The sequence below is a fragment of the Rhodamnia argentea genome, chromosome 11 (assembly GCF_020921035.1).
Source record: "Rhodamnia argentea isolate NSW1041297 chromosome 11, ASM2092103v1, whole genome shotgun sequence".
Lineage (NCBI taxonomy): Eukaryota > Viridiplantae > Streptophyta > Magnoliopsida > Myrtales > Myrtaceae > Rhodamnia > Rhodamnia argentea.
Genome location: NC_063160.1, coordinates 12,303,095 through 12,329,082, shown reverse-complemented (window position 1 = coordinate 12,329,082; position 25,988 = coordinate 12,303,095). Strand labels below are relative to the sequence as shown.

General features: G+C 37.3%; 2 non-coding genes and 2 pseudogenes across 2 annotated transcripts; 2 read left to right on the top strand and 2 right to left on the bottom strand.

Annotated features, from left to right (window-relative positions):
- Positions 1–640: 640 nt before the first annotated feature.
- TRNAN-GUU lies at positions 641–712 on the bottom strand. The gene has a single exon. It is a non-coding gene; the product is annotated as a tRNA-Asn (tRNA).
- Positions 713–1,084: 372 nt separating this feature from the next.
- On the top strand, positions 1,085–4,518 carry LOC115732007 (annotated as a pseudogene).
- Positions 4,519–18,094: 13,576 nt separating this feature from the next.
- Positions 18,095–18,201, bottom strand: LOC115732189. The gene has a single exon (XR_004014323.2). It is a non-coding gene; the product is annotated as a small nucleolar RNA R71 (small nucleolar RNA).
- A 7,729-nt stretch (positions 18,202–25,930) lies between these two features.
- Positions 25,931–25,988, top strand: part of LOC125312886 — a 1,249-nt pseudogene continuing 1,191 nt past the window's right edge.

The following is a 25,988-nucleotide window of genomic DNA, read 5'->3' as shown; positions in this document are numbered from 1 at the left end:
AAACCACGGTGTTGGGCGTTCAAATCCCTCCTCGCCCACAATTGGTCCAAAGGGGAAGCACCTTTCCCTATGGGGGTAGGAAAATCATGATCGGGATAGCGGACCCAAGGCTATGGAACTTGGGTGTAGGTCTTTTGTCTAAATTAAATGGCCTTCCTTTTGTCTTTTTATTTATTATTTCTCATTAAGGGCTCAAAAATGAAATATAGTATGCCCCCTCCTATTTTATTTTGTTTTACGCCCCGTAACTCTACCTTAGCCACGCTTGGTCAAAATAGTAGAGCAAGTCAAAATATTAGTAGCATAGCAAAAATGCGTTCCTCGTCATTAATATGGTTGCTTGCGGTAATTGTGGCCTCTCGAGAGAATCGATAACTGCATCTTTGGTGCACTTGCTAGTACTAGTACATCCGAGAATTCTTAATTGGCTAGTTGTAAATAGCTCCACTATGGAACAAAGGGTTATCTCGGACCTACATCAAGATATTGACGGTGATTCTCAAATATCGAAGAATAGAACGTAATACGATGAGATAGAATGCAATAGAAACAAAGACACGAGGAACGAACGGGCTATCTACTCTTAACGGTCAAAGTGAACCCTTTCATTATGAATTCTTTAATTCCAAATGAATCAAATCTCCCTAAGTAGGATTCGAACCTACGACTAGTCGGTTAATAGCCGACCGCTCTACCACCGAGCTACCGAGGAACAACAGGAGATTCGATCTCATAGAGTTCAATTCCCGTTCTCAACTCATAACCAATATGAGCTCGAGATTCCTTCGTAACTCTCGGAACTTCTTCGTAGTGGCTTCATTACATGCCTCATTTCATAGGGAACCTCAAAGTGGCTCTATTTTATTATATTCCATCCATATCACAATTCCATTCATTTCATATACCTTAGGTGTCATTGACATAAGAGATGTTGTATCTAGTCTATATCTTTCTATTTCTGTATATGGAAAGTTAAAAAATCATTATATAATAATCCAGATAAGAAATCGAAACATAAAAGAAAAAAGGGAGGTTTGTGATGATTTTGAAATCGTTTCTATTAGGTAATCCAGTATCCTTATGCATGAAGATAATAAATTCGGTCGTTATGGTCGGACTCTATTATGGATTTTTGACCACATTCTCCATAGGCCCCTCTTATCTCTTCCTTCTCCGAGCTCGGGTTATGGAAGAAGGAGAAGAAGGAACCGACAAGAAGGTATTAGCAACAACGGGTTTTATTGTGGGACAGCTCATGATGTTCATATCGATCTATTATGTGCCTCTGCATCTAGCATTGGGTAGACCTCATACAATAACCGTCCTAGCTCTACCGTATCTTTTGTTTCATTTCTTCCGGAACAATCACAAACACTTTTTTTATTATGGATCTACTACCAGAAATTCAATGCGTAATCTTAGCATTCAATGTGTATTCCTGAATAATCTCATTTTTCAATTATTCAACCATTTCATTTTACCAAGTTCAATGTTAGCCAAATTAGTCAACATTTATATGTTTCGATGCAACAACAAGATGTTATTTGTAACAAGTAGTTTTGTTGGTTGGTTAATTGGTCACATTTTTTTCATGAAATGGGTTGAATTGGTAGTAGTCTTGACACAGCAAAAGAATTCTATTCAATCGAATAGGTACCTTGTGTCAGAATTGAGAAATTCTATGGCTTGAATCTTTAGTATTCTCTTATTTCTTACCTGTGTTTACTATTTAGGAAGAATACTGTCACCCATTGTTACTAAAAAATTCAAAGAAATGGAAGAAAGGGGGGAAAGCGAGGAAGAAACAGATGTAGAAATAGAAACAACTTTTGAAATGAATGGGACGAAACGGGAACAAGAGGGATCCACTGAAGAAGATCCTTCTCCTTCCCTTTTTTCGGAAGAAAAGGAGGATCCGAACAAAATCGATGAAAGGGAAAAGATCCGAGTGAATGGAAAGGAAAAAACAAGGGATGCATTCAACTTTCAAGAGACATTCTATAAAGATAGCCAAGTTTATAAAACTTCTTATATGGATAGGAATAGAAATAAAGAGAATTCGAAGTTAGAAATATTTAAAGAAGAACCATTTTTATTATGGTTTCAAAAACCTCGTGTCTCTTCTTTTCAACTATAAACGATGGAATCATCCATTCCGATATATAAAAAACAATCAATTTGAAAATGCCATAAGAAATGAAGTGTCACAATATTTCTTTTATACATGTCAAAACAATGGAAAAGAAAGAATATCTTTTACCTACCCCCCAGTTTGTCAACTTTCTTGGAAATGATATAAAGAAAATTTTTTTTGCTGACAAGAAAAAAACTACCCCCCGATGAATTGTATGATCATTGGATTTATAAGAATGAACAAAAAAAGAACAACTTGACTGTAATACCCCGTATATAGCTTTAAATAAATGAGTATTGGATGCTATAGATTGAAAAGTCAACTTATGTTGATGGAGGTGCTTTTTTTCCTGAATTAGTTAAGCGAACCCAAGGTAATGTAGACTCAATTTGGATTTGAGGAAATAGGACACCTTAAAGCCATGTGATGGTTGAATTCGAGATGCAGGTTTTCAAAAAAAAAATGTGTCCCACAGCCCTTGACCTTTAAAAGTGGCAATTTCCCTTTTTTTTTTTTTTCCACAGCCTTTGTAGGCTGCTAAGAGTCGGCTAAACCCACAGCCACCTTCCCCATATTCCATCATTTATGTAGCAATAGTGGGCCACGAACAAAGGGCTCGAACCTTTTTTATTTTGACCAATCTTTTTCTTTGTTTGACCTGTTTTGGCGTGGACTACTGGCCCACCAACCCTTCAAGACCTCCCTATTTTTTAAGCGATGGCCCTTGCAGATAAAGGAGGGTCAACTCAGCTTTTTCTTACCGACTTATAGCCTTTTTTTTCACCACCTGCAACTCAGTGCCTGTTACTTAGCGACGCTATTTCGTTCGACCATCAACTTTGCTGTCACTCTGACGCCGTTTGCCGCCACTCACCCAGTTCACGCACGACGCAGCTGCGGTTCCCTCCTCAAGGCAAGTAAAGCTCTAACTCATCTACTAGATCGTGTGATGGGTGTCGGGTTCGGGGTTCGATGATGGCCGAGTTTGAGTTGATTCCGATGTAGGTGTAAGACAACTGAAACTCAGAGAAACGATTGAATATATGCGCAAATGGATGTGGGTGAAGTAGTTGAATGAACGTATTGTCATCGGAAGTGGAGTTGCAGTGCATCGAGCGTGAGATGTCAAGATGATATATCGCGTACAGAGACCATAAAACTGAGTGCAGCTTTTGGATTCTGAGGAGTTTGACTTTGGGTGATGTTTGGAGTGGTATTGATGGTCTGGTTGTGGAAACTGAGAAGTGAATGATAAAAAAAGAAGAACAAGAACAAGAAAAGAAAGAAAAGTGGGACAAATTCGGTTTGTGTGGTTAATGGGAGATGAGATGGATGCAGGGTTGGATTTCACGTGAAGGAGATTGAAGTTGGGGGAGGGCTGTAGATTAAAGAATGACCATGATGGAATTTTTCTCGTTACAATTAGTAGGTTCATCAGAAAAAGAAAAAAAAAATCACTTTATGTCCCTATTAATACCTCCCATTTTTGTAGTCTGAGTATAATATCATAAAGCAAACTATGCTCATTTACGATCAATAAATTAGATTTTGGGTAGTCTATTTCCTTGAGTTTTTAGTGAAGTCGATGCATGAGTAAGGGAAAACACTAAGACTTGTGTAGCTGGTGGTGACTCAATCTAGGATTAATGACCTATAGATAGTTCAGTTAACAATTAATTGCACTAGTGGGCTTAAATGAGCAAGAAACTAGAATTGTTTATGCAATTGATTTTTGTTATATGATTTACTTCTGTGATATTAAGCTTTGCACCATAAGAGCATTCATTTCATGAAACTACATTGAGTAAGATTCAAATAAATGGCCTTGTGCCAATGAGCGATACCCCATGGAGTTTATGGGAAGACCTTGTTGTGTGATCCGGTTAGCCCCGCTATGTGATCTAGGCGGTCCTATTTTGTAAATTGGACCCGTCTACGTGGTGGAACGAGACGTAAATAAGAGCGCGCGAATACATGTCATGCATTGCATCCTTTATATGTGAACATATGAGCTATACTTGTAATGTATGATTTGTTGTCGTCGTTTATCGTTATCTGCTCACCTTATTAGATGATTTAGTTAGTGATTTAGAACTTTGGCTTGCTGAGTTTTCTCACCCCGTTGTTGTTTAAATTTTTAGGTAACAATGCCTAGTTCGTGGACCACATTTTACGGGATACCCACGCAAGTCTCCGTGGGCGTGGAGCCCTACGTGTGTCATAGATTGCCCGACATGGATATGGTTCGAGTTACTGTCACCTTCAAGGTGAATGGTGGTTTAGATGTGGAGGACTTTTCTCATGTATTTGTGGCTGTGTACGGCGTTCTAGAGGACGACCTAGGTTTTGTGGGCCCGTTACCTTTCGACTACGTGGCACCTTAGGTGCCAAACTGTTAGGGCGATAAGTTAACCATCTACGGCACTAGCTAGAACTTAAGTTACCTGGAAGGTCGGGTTCATATGGGAGTTTTTGTGGGGTTATAATTGTCTCTTTCTTTGGTACCGGGTAGAGCGACCGGCTACTTTTTGGAATGCCACCCGATGTGTTGCCTCCCGGGATGTAAAATAAATAAAAATGAACTTGACTTTGGCAGGCCTCCTATATATATAAAAGAAAGTGCCGTGTTTTGTGTACTTAACTCTTTTGTTCTTTTTAATATTGGTGAATTACTATAAATCGTTAGTGTACGTGGCGAGCTTGGGACGCTTGGGGTCCCGACATATTTGGTTGGTATCAGAGCCTTAGGTTTCATCCGGAGTGATAAGGTGTGGAAAAAAAAAACTTTAGGGTCTATTGAGACTGTACATGTAATTGTTATAGCTATTACGTTAGGTCTCAGTAATGACCGCATTACTTATCTGGTGTCGGTGACAAGTTGAACTTGTTACTTATTGAGAAATAGTTGTTTGCAGAACACGATAATGAGTTGAACAGAGATACCACCAGCAGGAACTACCTCTACCGACCCGAGAATGGATGGCATTTTGGAGGCGTTGACCCAAGTGGGGGCATTGATGGCTCGGCAAGCACAACAACAGGCTGCGATCAATGTTGGTGGAAGTGAACGTCGTACCCAAGGACCGGTGGAACAATTTTTGAAGTTGAAACCTTCCAGGTTTACAGGAATTGGAAAGCTTGAAGAGGCGGAGCGATGGATTAAGGAAATGGAAAAACTCTTCAAGCTGTTAAATTGCACCGACGTAGATAAGATGACACTAGCGGAGTATCAGATGGATGGAAATGCCATGTATTGGTGGCGGGCGATGAAGGACACGGTATTCCTTGCGGGAAAAGAGATTGTCCGGGAAATTTTTGTCACTACTTTCTATGAGAAGTATTTCTCGAGTTGCGCTCGAGACAGAAAGCTAACAGAGTTTGTGGAATTAAAGCGGGGTGATAGAACCGTGGATGACTATGAGGCGAAGTTTTCTGAACTATCAAGATTTGCTCCTCGCTTAGTTGAGCATGCTGAGGATAAAGCAAAGAGGTTTTTGAAAGGCCTAAAGCCCGAGATACAGAAGCAATTAGCGCCGTTTGGGCCAATGACCTATCGAGAAATCTATAGTAAGGCACAATATGTAGAGCATGAGGTGATGGGGGATGAGATTGAGCCTAAGGCCTCGGTGATACAGGATAGTGAGAAATATGGCAAAAGGCCAATGTAGTCGAATCGCTCCCAGTTTAACTCAAATAAAAGACGATTGGGTGGAAATTTTTACAGGCTAAGTGGGGTACATATCGGAGACGAAAAGTCAAACTCTAATGAAGCATGTCGTCGATGTGGTAAGTTCCATGGATCCGATTAGTGTTTGGCAGAGAAGAAATGCTTTGGATGCGGTCGGGTGGGACATATAGTGAGGGATTGTCCAAGGAATAGGTCACAAACACGGGCAATGCTTCCCCAGCAGCCCCAAGGACCACCGAGGGGTGGAGGACGACAGAATCATCAAAGGTTGCCAGCACAAGGAAAGGTGTATGCGATGACGCAGGAGGAGGCTGAAGCTTCTACAGACGTTATCACAGGTATCCTCTCTATACACGGTCATAATGCCTATACTTTGTTCAATACGGGTGCTACCCATTCTTTTATATCTGCTCGATTCGTGAAACCGCTTGGATTAGAATATAGTCGATTAGAAGCACCATTGACTGTGACGACACCAATGAAAGATTGTATGTTGTCGACCTTGATATGTAGAAATTATGAGATGGGGATTGAAGGGAGTAGACAGGTGATTGACCTAATGGTATTGACTATGTATGATTTTGATGTCATTATTGGTATGGATTGGCTGAATAAACAATGAGCAATGGTGAATTGTTTTGGAAAGTGCATATCTTTTAATCCGCTGAATGAACCAAGTTTTGAATTTCGAGGAAATGGGACACGTGTCACGACGGCATTTATTTCTGCAGTTGAAGCTTGTCAACTATTGGGTAAAGGATGTTATGGTTATTTGGCGATTGTCAAAGATGAGAAAAAGTCGGAAGGGAAACTGGAGGAGATACCCGTAGTTAGAGAGTTTTCGGATGTATTTCCTGAGGAATTACCGGGATTACCCCCAGAACGAGAAGTAGAGTTTGCAATTGAGATAGCTCCAGGGATAGAGCCTATATCTAAAGCGCCTTATAGAATGGCCCCGGCAGAACTAAAAGAATTAAAAGTACAGTTATAGGAATTGTTGGATCAAGGATTCATAAGGCCTAGTGCTTCGCCTTGGGGTGCACCTGTTTTGTTCGTGAAAAAGAAAGATGGATCACTAAGGCTATGTATTGATTACAGGCAATTGAACAAAGTGACGATAAAGAATAAGTATCCACTCCCAAGGATTGATGACTTGTTTGACCAATTGTGTAGTGCTTCTGTATTTTCGAAAATTGATCTTCGTTCGGGATATCACTGGTTGTCGGTTAAAAAGGAAGACATTCCGAAGATGGCATTTCGAACAAAATATGGTCATTATGAATTCTTGGTAATGCCCTTTGGACTAACTAATGCCCCACCTGCCTTCATGGATATGATGAATCGGGTATTTAAACCATTCCCGGATAAGTTTGTGATTGTATTTATTGATGACCTACTGATTTATTCCAAGGATCAAGAGGACCATGAGCAACAATTGAGGTTAGTATTGCAGGTCTTAAGAGATCACAGGTTGTATGCCAAGTTTAGTAAATGTGAATTTTGGTTGGATCAGGTTGTTTTCTTGGGGCACGTCGTCACTGGAGATGGAATATCGGTGGATCCGGCTAAGATAGAAGCCGTAATGAATTGGCCAAGGCCGACAACAATAACCGAGATTCGTAGTTTCTTGGGATTGGCGGGGTATTAGACTTTTCAAACAACGGGTATTATAGAAGGTTTGTAGAAGGATTTTCAAGAATTGCCACTCATTTGACTCAGTTGACTAGGAAAAATGTGAAGTTTGAATGGAATGAAAATTGTGAAAGAAGTTTTCGGGAACTCAAAAGAAGGTTGACTACGGCGCCTGTATGGACAATACCGTCCGAATCTGGAGGATTCGTGATCTATAGTGATGCCTCACATAAGGGTCCGGGATGTGTCTTGATGCAGAATGGAAAAGTGGTTGCATATGCATCTAGACAATTGAAGCCGTATGAATTGAATTATCCCACTCATCACTTAGAATTGGCGGCAATAGTATTCGCATTAAAAATATGGAGACATTACTTGTATGGGGAAAAGTTTGAGATTTTTACGGATCACAAGAGTCTCAAGTATTTATTTTCTCAAAAGGAATTGAATATGCGGCAACGAAGGTGGTTGGAGCTATTGAAAGATTATGATTGTGATATATTGTATCATCCTGGAAAAGCAAACAAAGTAGCCGATGCTCTAAGTCGAAAATCAGCGTCGATGGCAAGCTTACGGACTCGAACATGGAATTTGTTCAAAGAAATCCCGAATTCTAAGTTTAGTATTGAATTGGATGAGGTAACCGGCATTTTAGCAATGTTAAGAATTGAGCCCGAGGTGGTGCAGAAAATTAGATCCTTGCAACAAGTAGATGATGAAATCTCGAGAATTCGAAATGAGATGCAATAAGGAAAAAGAATAGATTTTAATTTATCGGAGGATGGAATCATTCGATTCCGTGGACGTATTTGTGTGCCGAATGATAAGAATTTGAAGGAAGAGGTTTTAAGTGAAGCTCATAGGAGCAAGTATAGTATTCATCCTGGAGGTACCAAGATGTACGAGAATCTTCGACGGAATTACTGGTGGAATGGAATGAAAAGGGACGTGGCTCGGTTTGTGGCATGATGCCCGACGTGTCAACAAGTCAAAGTAGAACATCAAAAGCCAGCGGGACTGTTAAGACCCTTGGAGATCCCCGAATGGAAATGGGAGCATATAACTATGGATTTTATTCAAGGACTTCCGAGGACATCAAGTGGGTATGATTCGATCCGGGTGGTGATTGATCATCCGATGAAGTCAGCTCACCGTATGGCCGTAAGAGTTGACTACCAAATGCAAAGATATGCCAACTTGTACGTTAAACAGATTGTTCGACTTCATGGTGTTCCCGTGACTATCACTTCAGATAGGGATTCAAAATTTACGTCTAATTTCTGGCGAGGGTTGCAAGAAGCATTGGGAACTAGATTGCAGTTTAGCATTGTTTTTCACCCTCAAACCGATGGGCAAACCGAGAGAGTTATTCAGATTCTTGAAGATATGCTTCGTGCCGGTGCTATTGATTTTAAAGGAAATTGGGATGAAAAGTTGCCTTTAGTGGAGTTTGCATATAACAACAGTTATCAACAAAGCATTGGCATGGCACCATTCGAAGCATTATACGGAAGGGCTTGCGGGACGCCCGCATGTTGGTCCGAGGTCGGTGAAAAGAAACTAACAGGACTCGAGTTGATTCGAATTACTTCGGATGCAGTAGTAGTGATCCGAGAACGTCTGCGAACGGCACAGAGTCGACAGAAAATTTATGCGGACAACCGACGTCGTCCTTTGCGCTTTCGGGTTGGTGACCATGTATTTTTAGAGGTGTCGCCAATGAGAGGAATATCCAGATTTGATAAAAAAGGAAAATTGAGCCCAAGATACGTTGGACCTTTTGAAATATTGGAAAAGATTGGCGAATTGGCATACCGACTAGCATTGCCACCAAGGATGTCCAACATACGTAACATTTTTCACGTCTCAATGTTAAGGAAATATCAGGCAGATCCATCTCATGTATCGGATCATGATACGATGGAGATTGACGAGAGAGTTCGCTATGTGGAAAAACCAATCAAGATTTTGGATTGGAAAGAACAAGTTCTACGGACGAAAGTAATTCCATTGGTGAAAGTATTGTGGCAACACCATGGACAAGAAGAGGCAACATGGGAAAGCGAGGCGACAATGAAACAACGATATCCGTTTCTTTTTGAATGATGTAAAGAGAATGAATAATTTCGAGGACGAAATTATATAAGGGGGAGAGAGTTTGTAATACCCCGTATATAGCTTTAAATAAATGAGTATTGGATGCAATAGATTGAAAAGTCAACTTATGTTGATGGAGGTGATTTTTTTTCCGAATTAGTTAAGCGAACCCAAGGTAATGTAGACTCAATTTGGATTTGAGGAAATAGGACACCTTAAAGCCATGTGATGGTCGAATTCGAGATGCAGGCTTTCAAAAAAAAAAAATGTGTCCCACAGCCCTTGACCTTTAAAAGTGGCAATTTCCCTTATTTTTTTTCCACAGCCTTTGTAGGCTGCTAAGAGTCGGCTAAACCCACAGCCACCTTCCCCATATTCCATCATTTATGTAGCAATAGTGGGCCACGAACAAAGGGCTCGAACCTCTTTTATTTTGACCAATCTTTTTCTTTGTTTGACCTATTTTGGCGTGGATTACTGGCCCACCAGCCCTTCAAGACCTCCTTATTTTTTAAGCGGTGGCCCTTGCAAATAAAGGAGGGTCAACTCAGCTTTTTCTTACCGACTTATAGCCTTTTTTTTCACCGCCTGCAACTCAGTGCCTGTTACTTAGCGACGCTATTTCGTTTGACCGTCAACTTTGCTATCACTCCGACGCCGTTTGTCGCCACTCACCCAGTTCACGCACGACGCAGCTGCGGTTCCCTCCTCAAGGCAAGTAAAGCTCTAACTCATCTACTAGATCGTGTGATGGGTGTCGGGTTCGGGGTTCGATGATGGCCGAGTTTGAGTTGATTCCGATGTAGGTGTAAGACAACTGAAACTCAGAGAAACGATTGAATATATGTGTAAATGGATGTGGGTGAAGTAGTTGAATGAACATATTGTCATCGGAAGTGGAGTTGCAGTGCATCGAGCGTGAGATGTCAAGATGATATATCGCGTACAGAGACCATAAAACTGAGTGCAGCTTTTGGATTCTGAGGAGTTTGACTTTGGGTGATGTTTGGAGTGGTATTGATGGTCTGGTTGTGGAAACTGAGAAGTGAATGATAAAAAAAGAAGAACAAGAACAAGAAAAGAAAGAAAAGTGGGACAAATTCGGTTTGTGTGGTTAATGGGAGATGAGATGGATGCAGGGTTGGATTTCACGTGAAGGAGATTGAAGTTGGGGGAGGGCTGTAGATTAAAGAATGACCATGATGGAATTTTTCTCGTTACAATTAGTAGGTTCATCAGAAAAAGAAAAAAAAAACACTTTATGTCCCTATTAATACCTCCCATTTTTGTAGTCTGAGTATAATATCATAAAGCAAACTATGCTCATTTACGATCAATAAATTATATTTTGGGTAGTCTATTTCCTTGAGTTTTTAGTGAAGTCGATGCATGAGTAAGGGAAAACACTAAGACTTGTGTAGCTAGTGGTGAATCAATCTAGGATTAATGACCTATAGATAGTTCAGTTAACAATTAATTGCACTAGTGGGCTTAAATGAGCAAGAAACTAGAATTGTTTATGCAATTGATTTTTGTTATATGATTTACTTCTGTGATATTAAGCTTTGCACCATAAGAGCATTCATTTCATGAAACTACATTGAGTAAGATTCAAATAAATGGCCTTGTGCCAATGAGCGATACCCCATGGAGTTTATGGGAAGACCTTGCTGTGTGATCCGGTTAGCCCCGCTATGTGATCCGGGCGGTCCTATTTTGTAAATTGGACCCGTCTCCGTGGTGGAACGAGACATAAATAAGAGCGCGCGAATACATGTCATGCATTGCATCCTTTATATGTGAACATATGAGCTATACTTGTAATGTATGATTCGTTGTCGTCGTTTACTGTTACCTGCTCACCTTATTAGATGACTTAGTTAGTGATTTAGAACTTTGACTTGCTGAGTTTTCTCACCCTGTTGTTGTTTAAATTTTTAGGTAACAATGCCTAGTTCGTCGACCACATTTTACGGGATACCCACGCAAGTCTCCGTGGGCGTGGAGCCCTACGTGTGTCCTAGATTGCCCGACATGGATATGGTTCGAGTTATTGTCACCTTCGGGGTGAATGGTGGTTTAGATGTGGAGGACTTTTCTCATGTATTTGTGGCTGTGTACGGCGTTCTAGAGGACGACCTAGGTTTTGTGGGCCCGTTACCTTTCGACTACGTGGCACCTTAGGTGCCAAACTGTTAGGGCAATAAGTTAACCATCTACGGCACTAGCTAGAACTTAAGTTACTTGGAAGGTCGGGTTCATATGGGAGTTTTTGTGGGGTTATAATTGTCTCTTTCTTTGGTATCGGGTAGAGCGACCGGCTACTTTTTGGAATGCCACCCGATGTGGTGCCTCCTAGGATGTAAAATAAATAAAAATGAACTTGACTTTGGCAGGCCTCCTATATATATAAAAGAAAGTGCCGTGTTTTGTGTACTTAACTCTTTTGTTCTTTTTATTATTGGTGAATTACTATAAATCGTTAGTGTACGTGGCGAGCTTGGGACGCTTCGGGTCCCGACATTGACCAAGAATTTCGAAATCGAATGGAAACTCTAAATAAAGGACTCATTACTCTAGATATACTTGAAAAAAGAACTAGATTGTATAATGATGAAAAAAAAAAATACTTACCGAAAATACATGATCCTGTTTTGAATGGGCCCCGTCGTGGAAGGGTCAAATTTTTTTTTGCCATCCCCAATACTAAACCTAAATAAAATTTCCATAAAAAATTACATCGAGACAGATTGGATAAATAAGATTCATGATATACTTTTTACTACCGATCAAGAAAAATTAGAAGAACAAATAGATACATTTGATAGAAATTCATTATCAACAGAAAAAAAAAATTATTTATTTTCATTTCCAGAAACCGAACAAAGAAGAATTCATTCGGAAGATCAAATAAAAATTTTGAAAATTTTCTTTAACGCAGTTAGAACTAAGACTAAAACTAAAAGAATTTAAAAAAAATCTATTGGAATCAAAGAAATAAGTAAAAAAGTTCCTACATGGTCATACAAATTAATCAACAATTTGGAACAACATGAGAGAGAAAACGAAGAAAACGTGGCAGAGGATCATCAAATTCATTCCGGAAAAGCCAAACGTGTAGTGATTTTTACCGATAACCAGCAAAATAATGATGCTAATAACAAAAATACTAATGATCTTGATCAAGCTGATGAAGTAGCTTTGATACGTTATTCACAACAATTTGATTTTCATCGAGACATAATCGAAGGCTCTATACGTGCTCAAAGACGTAAAATAGTTACTTGTGAATTGTTTCAAGCACATGCGCACTCTCCTCTTTTTTTGGATAGAATAGACAAACCCCTTTTTTCTTTGGATATATTCGGGATGATAAAATTCATTTTGAAAAATGGATATATAAAAAAAAGAACAGAATTAAGAATTTCGGATTATACCGAGGAAAGGACAAAGGAAAGTGAGAAAAAAAAAAAGAGGAAGAAAAAAAGAAGAATACAAAAGAGAAGAGAAAGAACGAATAGAAATAGCGGAAGCTTGGGATAGCATTTTATTTGCTCAAGTAATAAGAGGATCCCTATTAGTAACCCAATCTTTTCTTAGAAAATATATTCTATTACCTTCATTGATAATAGCTAAAAATATAGCCCCGTATCTTATTATTTCAATTTCCCGAGTAGTCCGAGGACTTAAAAGATTGGAATAGAGAAATGCATGTTAAATGCACCTATAAAGGTGTTCAATTATCAAAAACCGAATTTCCAAAAAATTGGTTGACAGACGGTATTCAAATAAAGATCCTATTTCCTTTTTGCCTTAAACCTTGGCACAGATCTAAGGTGACACCCCCCCCCCAAAAAAAAAAGATCCATTGAGAAATAAAGGACAAAAAAATGAATTTTGTTTTTTAACAGTTTGGGGAATGGAAACCGAACTTCCTTTTGGTTCTCCCATAAAACAACGTTCAATTTTTGAACCCATTTTTAAAGAACTCAGAAAAAAAAATAGAAAATTGCAAAAGAATTCTTTTTTAGTTATACAAGTTTTAAAAGAAAAAATAAATTGTTTTTAAACCTTTCAAAAGAAAGAAAAAAATGGCTCATGAAAAACATTCTATTTTTAAAAGTAATAATAAAAGAACTTTCCAAAAGAAACCCAATTCTATTATTTGGATTAAGAGAAATATATAAATTGAGTGAAACTAAAAAAAGAAAAACGTGGGATAATCAGTAATGGGACTATTAATGAATCGTCCATTCAAATTCGATTTATGGATTTGACAAATTATTCATTGATATAAAAAAAAAAAAAGATCTAGCTGATAGAACCAGCACAATTAGGAATCAAATAGAAACAATTACAAATGATAAGAAGAAATGATTTTTAACTCTGGAAATAAATAGAAATATTAGTTCTAATAAAAGAAGTTACCCTACTAAACTATTAACATCAATAAAAAATATTTTGCATAAATTAAAAAGAAGAAATGTTCGATTAATCCGTCAATCATATTATTTTTTCAAATTTTTAGTTGAAAGGATATACATAGATATACTTCTCCGTATCATTAATATTCCGAGGATCACTACACAACTTTTTTTTTTATAATTAAAAAAAATGATCGACAAATACATTTACAATAATGAAAAAAATAAAACAAATATTTTTAAAACAAATAAAAATACAATTCGTTTTATTTGGACTATAAAAAAATCAATTTCGGATATTAGTAATCAAAATTCAAAGATTTTCTTATCCTCCTTCTCACATGCATATGTATTTTACCAATTATATCAAACGCATATTCGTAACTTGTATAAGTTAAGATATATCCTTCAATATCACGGAACATCTCATTTTCTTAAAAATGAAATAAAGGATTATTTTGAAACACGAGGAATTTTTCATTCTGAATTAAAACATAAAAATATTTTGAATTCAGGAACGATTCAATGGAAAAACTGGTTAAGGGGTCATTATCAATATGATTTATCTCCGATTACATGGTTTCGATTCGTACCACACAAATGGCAATTAGATTCAATCAAACATGTATAGTGCAAAACAAAGATTTAACTAAAAGGCATTCCGATGAATTTGAATCAAATTCATTACCAAATTCAAAATATAACTTTCAAAAATACTATAGATATGACCTTTTCTCATATAAATTGATTAATTATGAAAATAAGAAGGATTTATATATTTATGTATCACCATTATGTTTAAATAATAAGCAAGAGATTTCTTATAATTACAACAAGATATATTAAAAAAGGTAAATTAGTTGATATGCTAGGAGGTATTGTCTCTATTAATTTAGAAGATGATGATATTATGAATCTGGATAAATTTACATATAGAAAATATTTTGATTGGAGAATTTTCGATTTTTGTCTTAGAAATAAAGTCAATATTGAGCCCTGGATTGATATCAATCCCAATGGTAATAAAAATACTAAGACCAGGGTTAATAATTATCAAATAATTGATAAATTAATTAATAAAATGGATCAAAAAGGTCTTTTTTATATTAAAATTTCCCAAAATGGAGGAATTACGGCATCCAACAAAAAAAAAGACCTTTTTGATTGGATGGGAATGAATGAAGAAATACTAAGTCGTCCCATGTCGAATCTAAAACTTTGGTTCTTTCCAGAATTTGTGCTGCTTTTATAATACATATATTATGAAACCCTGGATCATACCAATCCAACTACTTCTTTTAAATTTTAATGAAAATGTTACTGAAAATGAAAACATCACTCGAAAGAACAAAAGGGATCTTTTTCTATTTTCGAATGAAAAAAAATCGATTGAATTAGAGAATAGAAATCAAGAAGAAAAAGAATCTGCAAGTTGAGATAATCTTGAATCAGATGCACAAAATCAAGCAAATCTTGGATCACTTCTCTCAAACCAAGAAAAAGATATTGAAGAAGATTATGCAAGTTCAGATATGAAAAATTGTAGAAAGAAAAAGCAATATAAGAGCAACACGGAAGCAGAGCTTGATTTTTTCCTAAAAAGGTATTTACGTTTTCAATTGAGATGGGATGATTCTTTAAATCGAAGAATGATCAATAATATCAAAGTATATTGTCTCCTACTTAGACTGATAAATCCAAGAGAAATTGCTATATCCTCTATTCAAAGGGGAGAAATGAATTTAGATATTCTGATGATTCAAAAGGATTTAACTCTTATAGAATTAATGAAAAAGGGTATATTAATTAACAAACCAGTTCGTCTGTCTATCAAAAATGATGGACAATTTATTATATATCAAAGTCTAAATATTTCATTGGTTCATAAGAGTAAGCACTTGGAAGAAGAAGTAGAAAAAGGAAGAAATATAGTGATAATTTGACTCTTGGTCGTCGTAAATCACAAATAAAAAGCAAGGAATAGATTCATAGGTCCGATGCCTTGTAATAGAACTTAGGGTTAATAAAAATAGTAGATCACATAAATTCAACAAATGAGGTGGGTTCATTAACAATTCAAAGATGAAAAGAAAAAATGGCAAAAAAGAAAGCATTTCTTCCTCTTCTATTGATAACTCTATTTTATATAGAGTTTATTTATTATTTTAGACTTAATTTTTGCTTACTTTCAATTGAATTTGATGTCTACTTTATTTATTTTTTAATTGATTTTGTAGGTAATCCGATCTTCAGCCATGCAAATTTGAAATCAAGGAGAATCAAGCTTTTCTTGGGGAGAAATTCAAAATCCAAGCTAAATTAGGAGTTTTATTATTGAGAGAAGTCTATTCTTGGGAAGAATCTTTGATTGCAATCCTATTCTGGTGTGATCAAGATTTCTTTTTTTCAAAACAAGAAGATGGCCATATGCAGAAAAAAGAACGTGATATTTTTTGAAGAAGAGAGGTAGAGGAGACGTTCACATCATACGACGTTGAGGGTTTTGCTTCTATTCTTCCTTTCAATGCCGGATGCCAAGTGAAGAAGAAGAAGGCGAATTCAAAGTCAATCCTTGATTATTCTTGGTGAACTTGTTCTAGTTTTTCATCATGTTTAGTTTATTCATCGTTTTCAATTTAAGTTTCATTATGTTCTAGACTACTTCTTGTTAGAGCTACGATGTAGCTTAACTATGATTGATTAATTTTCTAGACTCGTTTATGCAATTTTAGAATTCATATGTGGGAGTTATATATCATGTTCTTAATGCTTTTAAGTGTTTGATCACCACTTGAATGATTTTTGTTGTATGTTTGAGACCGAAAGGAGATTCCATGCGAGTACTTTATGATATATAGCCATGAATTCATTATAGATAGAGATATCTTAAGTTTTTGTGTGGTTTCGGTAGTATGTAAATCGACGGTGGTTTATTGAATCCGGGAACGTTCATAGATCTTACTGCGTTTGGATTTACTTAAATTCACATGGAACAAGTGTGGGTTGCTAAATCCAAGTAGGGTCGCTATACCGGACCAAGGATAGTGATTTAAATTAAGAAGTTCTACCATCACACTATGAATTCAATTTGATTGCATGACGAGATTGGTTATTTAATCTTGATTGGTTAAGTGAAATCGGGTGCTCTAACGTTTTTTTTTATCCTTAATAGAAATACATTGTTCTTTGCTCCTTTATATTCGAAATTTCTACGTTTAGTTTGTGCATTCTGCCTCGGTTAATTTATTTTTCTTTAGAATTTTGATTCCTTCGTTAAATTTTAAATTGGTTAGATAAATTTGAGAATTGTTCACCTTTAGTAAGTAATTTGATTGATTTGTCTACAATCTCTGTGGGAACGATACTTTTATTCATCACTTTATTACTTGTTCGATACGTGCACTTGCGTTGCTAATCAAGAGAACAAGTTTTTGGCGCCGTTGCCGGGAATTGTTTTGATAATTGACAATTACTATTAGTACCGAGCAATTCTTGGTTTAATCTAGCTTTATTTTATTCTATTCTATTTGATTTTTTTTTTCTTCTTTTCTTTTTCTTATTCAATTTTGCAGAAAACAATAAGTAGAAAAGAAATAGAGAGGACAAGGGTTCAGCTTCGACCGCAAACCCCCATCACTCGAAGCCAAAAGGGAGAACTTGAGAAGCTTGATCCTGAAATTGAGCGCACTTTCCTAAGGCGAAGACGAGAGCAAAACAATAAGGCCATGGCTGATGAAACCGGAGAGCAAAGGAGGACTTTAAAGGATTATGCCTCACCTACGGTCCAAGGGTCAACATCAAGCATTAGGAGGCCAACCATACAAGCGAACAATTTTGAAATTAAGCCTTCCCTAATTCAGATGCTTCAAAACGCTGTCCAATTCGGTGGATTGCCGAATGATGATCCCAATATCCATTTAGATGCTTTTCTTGAAATTTGTGACACCATAAAATATAATGGTGTTACTGATGATGCCATTAGGTTAAGATTGTTCCCTTTTTCATTGCGTGATAAAGCTAAGTCATGGTTAACTTCCCTTCCCGCAGGATCTATCACGACTTGGGACGACTTAGCTCAAAAATTTCTTAGTAAGTACTTTCCTCCCCGCTAAATCCGCCAAGATGCGTAACGATATTTCTACTTTTGTGCGGATGGATGGTGAATCTCTGTATGAAGCATGGGAGAGGTTTAAAGAATTACTAAGGCGTTGTCCGCATCATGGTCTACCGGTTTGGATGCAAGTGCATACATTTTATAATGGAGTGATGCCGAATTTGAGGTCTACCATTAATGCTGCAGCTGGAGGGACGTTGAACAACAAATCACCTAAGGAAGCCTTTGATCTTTTAGAAGAGATGGCATCTAATAGCTACCAATGGCCGATCGAGCGGCTATCTACTAGAAAGCCAAGTGGAATTTATGAAGTCGGTGACAGTAATGCCATTGCCGCACACTTTGCTGCTTTAAACAAAAAGATCGACTCGCTTTTGAAGATTCAAGGCTCAACTTGTGAATTTTGTAATGGAAGCCATGCTAGCAGCGAATGTCAAGTAGGTAATCCTTTTGCACATCCTCCCGAAAATACTAACTTTGTTGGAAATTTCAGCAGGCCTCTACAGAACAACCCTTATTCAAACACTTACAATCCCGGATGGCGAAATCACCCAAATTTCTCCTGGAGCAACCAAAATCAGCAAGGGCTGAGACCAACGCCACCATCATTTAGGCCTCTTGAGGAGAAACAGCACGGCCATCTTGAGGAGATGGTTACTAAACTAGCTCAAACAACTCAAGACTTCATTAAAAGTGCTGATGTGAGGTTCCAAAATCAAGAGGCATCTATTCGAAATCCGGAGAAGCAAGTTGGCCGCTTAGCGAATCATTTGTCTAAAAGACCGTATGGTGCCCTTCCGAGCAACACCGAGAAGAATCCAATTGAGAATGCAAAAGCAATCATCTTGAGGAGTGGGAAAGAAGTTAGCGAAACTTGTCTAATGAAGCAACGAAAAAAGAAAGAAACCACACCACCCGAAGCCGAAGCACCCGAAATCAAGCCCCGCAAAGCCGATCCACCTCGAAGCAAGTTATTTCCGGATAATCCAAAGCTATATGTGCCGCCAATTCCATACCCGGAAAGACTTCAAAGCAACACAAAATAGATAAGCGCTTCTCTAAATTCCTTGATGTTTTTAAGAAATTGCACATTAATATTCCTTTTGCGGATGCCTTAGCCCGGATGCCTAGTTATGCTAAATTTTTGAAGGAGATTTTAGCAAACAAACGAAAATTGGAAGATTATGAAACTCGTGAAGCTTAATGAGGAGTGTTCAGCTATTTTGCAGAATAAGTTACCACCAAAGTTGAAAGATCCAGGGAGTTTTACTATTCCTTGTACTATTGGTAATTCTTATTTTGATAAGGCATTGTGTGATTTAGGTGCAAGTATTAATCTAATGCCTCACTGCTGTTTTCAGGAAATTAGGTTTGGGAGAAGTAAAAGCTACCACCGTATCTCTTCAATTAGCCGATCGATCGATCAAATACCCAAGAGGAATAGTGGAGGATGTTCTAGTTAAGGTTGACAAGTTTATTTTCCCCGCAGATTTCATTGTCTTGGAGATGGAGGAGGATTTCGAGGTTCCGATCATCCTAGGCCGACCTTTTCTAGCAACAGGGAGAGCTCTAATTGATGTGCAACGAGGAAAATTAATTCTTAGAGTTCAAGATGACCAAGTCACCTTCGATGTGTTCAAAGCCATGAAATATGCTGCTGAACCGAATGATTGTTTGAGAGTTGATGCGGTTGATAAGCTTGTGGAATCGGCTTTTAGTAAAGCTACAATTGAAGACCCGTTAGAGGCGTGCTTGGTTCGGCCAAGCAAGGGAGAAGCCGAAGTTGAAGAAGTGGAGCAAGACACAAAATTTTTGGAAGCAAATCCACCTCTTTTGAGATTTAGACCACCGAAATTCGAAGAATTAGGGTCGAACTTGAAAAAAAGGATACCCTCTATTGAAGAACCACCAATTCTAGAACTCAAACCTTTACCATCTCATCTTAAATATGCTTTTCTTAATGGTGTTTCTTCTCTTCCAGTAATTATTTCTTCTTCTTTGACAGGTGTGATGGAGGAGAAGCTACTCCGAGTTTTAAGAGACCATAAAAGAGCAATAGGATGGACCATTGCGGATATTAAAGGAATAAGCCCCTCGATATGCATGCATAAAATATTGATGGAGGACCAATTCAAATCAGTCATCCAACCCCAAAGGAGGCTCAATCCAAAAATGCAAGAGGTGGTAAAGGCCGAGGTAATTAAGTCGCTTGATACAGGGATCATTTATCCTATCTCCGACGCTGCTTGGGTAAGTCCTGTGCAAGTTGTTCCAAAAAAAGGAGGTATGACTGTTCAACCCAATGATAATAATGAATTGATTCCTACTAGAACAATTCTTTGGATGGCGTGTTTGCATGGATTATAGAAAATTGAATGATGCCACCCGTAAAGATCACTTTCCTTTGCCTTTTATTGATCAAATGTTGGAGAGACTCGCAGGGCATGAGTTTTACTGTTTTTTAGATGGATATTCTGGTTATAATCAAATCTCTATTGCCCCCGAAGATCAAGAAAAAACCACTTTTACTTGTCCCTATGGTACTTTTGCATATAGGAGGATGCCTTTTGGTCTTTGTAATGCACCCGCTACTTTTCAAAGATGCATGATGGCTATTTTTTCTGACATGATGGAAAAATATATTGAGATATTTATGGATGATTTTTCTGTTTTTGGTTCATCTTTTGATTCATGCTTGAATAATTTAGCTTTAGTGTTACAAAGGTGTGAGGAGACTAATCTTGTCTTGAATTGGGAGAAGTGTCACTTTATGGTGCAGGAAGGAATTGTGCTAGGTCATAAGATCTCTATGAGTGGAATTGAGGTGGACCGAGCTAAGATTGAAGTTATTTCAAAATTGCCGCCTCCTACCTCCGTGAAGCTTGTTCGAGGATTTTTGGGACATGCAGGATTTTATAGGCGTTTCATTAAAGATTTTTCTAAGATTGCTAGACCCCTTTGTAAACTGTTGGAAAAAGATGCTAAATTTGACTTCTCTAATGATTGTTTGCAGGCATTCAATGCATTGAAGGAGAAGTTAGTTTCAGCTCCTATCATGATTGCGCCTAATTGGGATTTTCCTTTCGAGTTAATGTGTGATGCTAGTGACTCGGCTTGTGGAGCTGTACTTGGACAAAGAAAGGATGGAATTTTTCGAACCATATACTATGCAAGCCGCGCCTTGTCCGGAGCTCAATTGAATTATGCCACAACCGAAAAGGAGCTTTTAGCGATAGTGTTTGCTTTTGATAAGTTCCGCTCTTATTTAATTGGTTCCAAAGTCATTGTTTACACCGACCACTCTGCTCTTAAGTATTTGCTTGAAAAGAAAGATTCAAAACCTAGGTTGATTAGGTGGATCTTACTGTTGCAAGAGTTCGACTTGGAAATCAAAGACAAGAAAGGAACAGAAAATTTAGTAGCTGACCATCTCTCTAGATTGCCAAATGCTCCTATGGAAGAAAGACCAATCCTAGATGAATTTCCCGATGAGTCACTCTTTTCTATCAAAATCAAAACTCCCTGGTATGCTGATTATGTTAATTTTTTGGTGAGTAATGTTATTCCTCCCGAATTGACTTATCAACAAAGAAAGAAGTTCTTTTCTGATGTTAAAAACTATCTTTGGGAGGATCCTTTTCTATTTAAGGTATGTGCTGATCAAGTTATTAGGCGATGTATTCCTAATGAAGAAGTATCTGACATTCTCTTTCATTGTCATGATGGATAGGCAGGAGGACACTTTGGTGCCTCAAAGACTGCAGCTAAGGTTTTACAATGTGGTTTTTATTGGCCTACACTCTTTAGAGATGCATATTCTTATGTTGCTGCATGTGATAGGTGTCAAAGAACTGGTAATATATCTAGGAGACATGAAATGCCTTTAAACAATATCTTAATCTGTGAATTGTTCGATGTTTGGGGTATGGACTTCATGGGACCCTTTCCACCTTCATATGGTAATACTTACATCTTGGTTGCTGTGGAATATGTTTCTAAATGGGTTGAGGCCGTAGCTTTGCCTTGCAATGATGCTAAAGTGGTGATTAAATTTTTGAAAAAGAATATCTTTACCAGGTTTGGCATGCCTAGAGCGATTATAAGTGATCAAGGCACACATTTTCTGAATAAACAAGTTGAATCACTTTTGCACAAATATGGTGTGACACATAAAGTAGCTACTGCTTATCACCCTCAAACTAGTGGTCAAGCTGAAATTTCTAATAGGGAGATAAAAAGAATATTGGAAAAGTCGGTGAATCATAATAGGAAGGATTGGGCAATTAAACTTGATGATGCATTATGGGCTTATAGAACCGCTTACAAAACTCCTATTGGTATGTCACCTTTTCGACTTGTTTATGGAAAAGCATGTCATTTGCCTGTTGAGTTAGAGCATAAAGCATATTGGGTATTACGTTTTCTCAACTTTGATATGCAAGCAGCTGGTGAGAAGAGATTGTTGCAATTGAATGAGTTGGATGAGCTCCGCAATGAGGCATATGAGAATGCCAAGATCTATAAAGAGAGGACGAAGAGATGGCATGATAGACAAATTTTAAGAAGGGAGTTTCATATAGGTCAAAGAGTTTTATTATATAACTCACGACTTCGTTTATTTCCGGGTAAGTTGAAGTCAAGATGGTCCGGACCTTTCACGGTCACTAAGGTTTTCCCTTATGGAACAGTTGAAGTTGCTAATGACAAGGAGGGAACCTTTAAAGTGAATGGCCAACGTCTCAAGCCCTACTTTGGAGGTGGTTTCGACTCACAGGCTGCCACCGTTACATTGCTTTCACCCGCTTAGAAGAGTTGGAAGAGTTTGGCTGCAAACTATAAAGCAAGCGCTTCTTGGGAGGCAACCCAAGCATTTTAAATTTTCGCATTTAATTTTATTTTGTTCTATTGAAAAAAAAATCGAATCCTCCTCATAATAGTTTGCCCTAATTACTTGATTTATTTTGGTAGGGACTTTTCTCCAAGTTTTCTCCAATCTTTCTACCCCAACTACCCCTATGGCATGCATTCATCATATTCCAGGGGAGTTTCTCTGTCCTTATTATTTTTCCTTTTCTTTTCAGCATTGAGGACACTGCTGCATTTAAGTATGGGGGTGGGAGATAATATTTTTTTTTTTGGGTGAAAATCTTTCGTGAGATCTTTGTTTAATTTGGATGCGATTTTCGAAAAAAAAAATTCAAAATGGGAGTGATGTGTGAGTTAGTCTTGATCTTGAACATGTAGTCCATATTTTGAGCACTAGTCCTTGTTTTTTTTTAGTCATGTGTACCTAGAGAAGATTTATGTAAAGTATGTGATTCTCTTAGAACTCACCCAAATCTTATACTTTGTCTGATTTTCTCTTGAGGCGAAATTCTAGGCTAAACTTAATTAAGAAAATGATTTAGGCATTCGTTGGATCGTTTGAGCCTTTCAAGCCAACCTTGCTTATTTATCCTTAGTCACCCCCATTGAGCCCGATATTGCCTAATTTCTTTGGATACCCTTATAATGTAGCCCGAGCTTATTGACATCGGTTTTCCCTATACCCTATGGACACATTTAATTCTTCAAGATATCATAAACTTTGGATTCTTGACGTATCCGAAAAAAAAAAATTGAAAGAAGAAAAAGAAAAGAGAAATGTAAAAAAAAAAATGTGTATATTGCTTCTTTAGTACTGCTTATACGGATCCCTATATCCAACTTTCAACTTGAGTGAGCCTTTTGGATACTCAATGGGTTGGAATTGCACTATATAAGGAGGGACTCGGGGAGAAACTTCGCTGTAAAGCATGGAACGAGAAGCAATGAAAAAAAAAAAAAGAAGTTGAAAAAAAAAAGGAGAAAAAGAGAAGGTGTTGATTGTTGTCAAATCCAAAGAATCAATTGAGTTATGGAATTGATGTGTCTCGTAGGGGTAAGTTGAGCTTAAACATATCTTTGTCAAACCCTTAGCCAAGCCACGTTATAAGCTTATTAAGACCTATTGATTCTTGGTTGAGTTTGTGGTCTACATTAGTGGAGAGAGGAATGATTGACAAACTTATGAGATTTGGTTAAGTGGATTTTAAGTTTGGAGTTTCGCATATCAATGTGGATTTATCTAGGTTGCATATGAGTTGAGAAGTTGAGGACTTCACACACACACGGATTGCATGTTTAGATTTAGACCGAACTTGTGCATTGATTCCGATATTTTTCGTTGAGAATTCGAGCAAATATGTTGATAAAAAATTTGCGTTTTTAGTTGTGCTTTTGCTCAAGGACTAGAAAAATGTTAAGTTTGGGGGTATTTGATAACTCTATTTTATATAGAGTTTATTTATTATTTTAGACTTAATTTTTGCTTACTTTCAATTGAATTTGATGTCTACTTTATTTATTTTTAATTGATTTTGTAGGTAATCCGATCTTCAGCCATGCAAATTTGAAATCAAGGAGAATCAAGCTTTTCTTGGGGAGAAATTCAAAATCCAAGCTAAATTAGGAGTTTTATTATTGAGAGAAGTCTATTCTTGGGAAGAATCTTTGATTGCAATCCTATTCTGGTGTGATCAAGATTTCTTTTTTTCAAAACAAGAAGATGGCCATATGCAGAAAAAAGAACGTGATATTTTTTGAAGAAGAGAGGTAGAGGAGACGTTCACATCATACGACGTTGAGGGTTTTGCTTCTATTCTTCCTTTCAATGCCGGATGCCAAGTGAAGAAGAAGAAGGCGAATTCAAAGTCAATCCTTGATTATTCTTGGTGAACTTGTTCTAGTTTTTCATCATGTTTAGTTTATTCATCGTTTTCAATTTAAGTTTCATTATGTTCTAGACTACTTCTTGTTAGAGCTACGATGTAGCTTAACTATGATTGATTAATTTTCTAGACTCGTTTATGCAATTTTAGAATTCATATGTGGGAGTTATATATCATGTTCTTAATGCTTTTAAGTGTTTGATCACCACTTGAATGATTTTTGTTGTATGTTTGAGACCGAAAGGAGATTCCATGCGAGTACTTTATGATATATAGCCATGAATTCATTATAGATAGAGATATCTTAAGTTTTTGTGTGGTTTTCGGTAGTATGTAAATCGACGGTGGTTTATTGAATCCGGGAACGTTCATAGATCTTACTGCGTTTGGATTTACTTAAATTCACATGGAACAAGTGTGGGTTGCTAAATCCAAGTAGGGTCGCTATACCGGACCAAGGATAGTGATTTAAATTAAGAAGTTCTACCATCACACTATGAATTCAATTTGATTGCATGACGAGATTGGTTATTTAATCTTGATTGGTTAAGTGAAATCGGGTGCTCTAACGTTTTTTTTTATCCTTAATAGAAATACATTGTTCTTTGCTCCTTTATATTCAAAATTTCTACGTTTAGTTTGTGCATTCTGCCTCGGTTAATTTATTTTTCTTTAGAATTTTGATTCCTTCGTTAAATTTTAAATTGGTTAGATAAATTTGAGAATTGTTCACCTTTAGTAAGTAATTTGATTGATTTGTCTACAATCTCCGTGGGAACGATACTTTTATTCATCACTTTATTACTTGTTCGATACATGCACTTGCGTTGCTAATCAAGAGAACATCTATATTTTACATCTATAGTATTTTTGCCCTAGTGGATCTCTCTCTCATTTAATAAATGTCTTGAATTTTGGATAACTAATTGGTGGAGTACTAGGCAATCTGAAACTTTTTTGACCGATATTCAAGGGCTACCCGCAAGGTTAATTGTGCAAGCATCCGGGCAATCTCGGGTAGTTGACGGCTAACTGCCTCGTTAGAAAGTTGTTGATTTGCTGGATATTTTTTTCCAATGCAATAAAGTTACATAGTGTCTATTTTTTGTTGATGAAGGGGTATTTACATGGGTTTGCCTTGGTATCGTGT